General features: G+C 42.7%; 1 non-coding gene across 1 annotated transcript; it reads right to left on the bottom strand.

The window, feature by feature from the left end:
• Positions 1–2,797: 2,797 nt before the first annotated feature.
• Positions 2,798–2,872, bottom strand: Trnat-ugu (transfer RNA threonine (anticodon UGU)). The gene has a single exon. It is a non-coding gene; the product is annotated as a tRNA-Thr (tRNA).
• Positions 2,873–3,144: the final 272 nt, after the last annotated feature.

Here is a 3,144-nt window from a genome sequence, read left to right as displayed (position 1 = left end):
GTTCAGATATGATAACCTCTTTATCTGACGACCTATTTTGTCCGATGTCAAATGTGTCTGCCAGAAGGAAGTCTGCATCGGTGAATATGGATGGATGGGTCTGTGGGCCGTATTCCATTAGCTTCGAAACATTTAATAGTGGTTTTCATTGTTGCATTTTAGACGAAAGCTGAACCAAAAAGCGTTGAAATTTGAAAGATAGTTACGACTTTCCCTGCATGGCTTCGTAGCCATTTTCGAAGCTCATCACTATAACGAAGGCTTAAAAGCTTCATAAAAGAAACATCAAGCGGCTGAAGTCTGTGAGAGCAATGTGGTTGTAAAGATAGCAACGAAACGCAACTCTCCCTCGCGTAGACCATAACGTCAGTGTATGTCGTATGTGCTGAGTGGCCATCTAATATAAGGAGAACTAGGAAGTCCTTTTATGCCTTAGAAAATTCCACAAATTTTCGAAACCATACAAAGAATGATTCTGTGGCCATCCATGCGGTGCTGTGGACCTCAGCGCAACTTCCTTCTGCCAGTCCTAACTAAATTTTTTTCTGCTTCTTCTTTCGTGGAAAAATAAGTTTGAAGCATGTAAGCTCCGCTTGCTGACGTAATAATGAGGCTGGTTACTGTTTCGCCCCTTTCTGCAGATGTTAACGATCCTACTTGACGTTTCCCCTTGCAAGCTGCGATCTTCGATTGGTTTTTAGGATTAACCGAAACGCCCGTTTCATCACAAATAGTTATTTGAGAAGTCATTAGTTTGTGTTTGTCAGTTACACTTGTTAGCAACGAAAAGAAAACCTATCGACAGCTACTTTATTAAAACCCATGACTCTTGCACCAGATGTTGCTTCGAGTTTGCGAACAAACCCGCATTTGCTTCTTCATTGTTTCATGATGTAATAAACATTTCGATTTGTTTTGCTCGACATTTTCGAGAAAGTATCTGGGAAACGTGCAAAAATTGAAAGGCAAAACTGTGCACCTGCCGAAATACGAGTGCGTATACTCATTTGAAACAATTTTCATAAACCGCTTCTGATACGCTAGAAGTTACCGCACAGTTAACAGCAATTGTAGTTGACCGTTTGCCTGTATCGTATAAAGTACAGCCAGTAAAATATTTTTGTAGGGAGGACACAGCATCTCATCTTGAATGAAGAGTTCATATATACGTGTAAAACTAACCACTTGGGCCACAGGGAAGTGTGTTGGGAGCCTTACTGTTTACGTTGTATATTAACATTACAGATAATATAAGTAAGCTCACATTTTTCTAAAATGGTGCAGATATCGACATTGAGGTAACAAAGTTCGTGGGAAGCGATATGCACATACAGGAAAAATGCACATACAGGAAAAATGTGAACACCTATACTTACATCTACATAGATACTCTGCAAATCACATTCAAGTGCCTGGCAGATGGTTCATCGAACCACCTTCACAAGTCTCTATTATTCCAATCTCGTATAGCACACGGAAAGAATGATCACCTGTATCTTTCAGTACGAGCTCTGACTTCCCTTATTTTATCGTGGTGATCGTTCCTCCCTACGTAGGTCGGTGTCAACAAAATATTTTCGCATTCGGAGGAAAAAGTTGGTGATTGGAATTTCGTGAGAAGATTCAGTCGCAACGAAAAACGCTTTTCTTTTAATGATGCCCAGCCCAAATCCTGTATCATTTGTATGACACTCTCTCCCATATTTCGCGATAATAGAAAACGTGCTGCCTTTCTTTGAACTTTTTCGATCTACTCCGTCAGTCCTGTCTTGTAAGGGTCCCACATCTCCCAGCGGTATTCTAAAAGAGGACGGACAAGCGTAGTATAGACAGTCTCCTTTGTAGGTCTGTTACGTTTTCTAAGTGTCCTGCCAATAAAACGCAGTCTTTGGTTAGCCTTCTCCACAAAATTTTCTGTGTGTTCCTTCGAATTTAAGTTGTTAGTTATTGTAATACCTAGTTAGTTAGTTGAATTTACGGCTTTTAGATTAGACTGCAGCTTCTCTGATTGTGATTCGTCTATTCTGCTTCACCAGGGATCTTTCGGGGTCAGTAACGACCTGATTTGCGGATATTGGGGGCGTACCTTAACTGTCTTCCGTCTTCATTGATTAGCGGCTACCTTTGAAATGGTTGTACCACTCCTTTAGCCGTGTAGTACCCATTACTTCGTCCACAAACACACGATGGTTTCAACTTGAGAATCGCCAAGCTTGGAGCCAAATGTGATGCAACGATGTCATTTTACTCACATTACTTAATCCAACGTGTACCACTTACAAGTGTTCCGAAGTAGTGAAGAAAATCAGGTATGTGTGCTATGTATGCCTGAAAACATGAGCGCACGCACGCCCTGATAGCATTGTCGATTTCAACAATTAAAAAAGGTCAGATATTTTTTGAACAGCACTCGTATATAGGCCGTCGCCAGTGATGTCGAAAGAGCAAGATACCCCTAGCTACGCCAGTTGTATAGGTAGTTCGAATGGAGCGGTCTATTGTCCGACGAATCTCCATAACAGCTCCTAACCGAATAACCCAAAGTTCGTCCTTCACGTTAGGAATCAATCTGAGCTCACGAGGGCATAAGTCCGGGGAGTGTGGTGAGTGGTGCGGCGCTTCCCATCCCCATATACCGATCAAATCAGTCACGATATATGACGGTAGTATCTGTTCCCGAAAGAACAGTTACCGTGGATGACCATGCAGCTTTGCTAGAAATGAAATGATAATTAAATGGACACCCTAGCTGCAAACAGGCGTTGATGTACTTCATTGGGGACATGTTGAAAATGTGTGCCCCGACCGGGACTCGAACCCGGGATCTCCTGCTTACATGGCAGACGCTCTATCCATCTGAGCCACCGCGGGCACAGAGGATAGTGCGTCTGCAGGGACTTATCCCTTGCACGCTCCCCGTGACATACACATTCCCTACATGTCCACACCACTACATTCGTAGTGCGCCATTTAATTATCATTTCATTTCTAGCAAAGCTGCATGCTCATCCACGGTAATTGTTCTTTCGGGAACAGATACTACCGTCATATATAGTTAAAATATGGCTTCCCAGCCGTTGACCTTCTTGTGCGAACGCACACGCTATGCCCGAACTCGTACGGGACTTGGTAGATTAATCTGCC

The sequence above is a fragment of the Schistocerca nitens genome, unplaced genomic scaffold (genome assembly GCF_023898315.1).
Source record: "Schistocerca nitens isolate TAMUIC-IGC-003100 unplaced genomic scaffold, iqSchNite1.1 HiC_scaffold_466, whole genome shotgun sequence".
Classification (NCBI taxonomy): domain Eukaryota; kingdom Metazoa; phylum Arthropoda; class Insecta; order Orthoptera; family Acrididae; genus Schistocerca; species Schistocerca nitens.
This window is presented reverse-complemented; position numbering and strand designations above follow the sequence as displayed.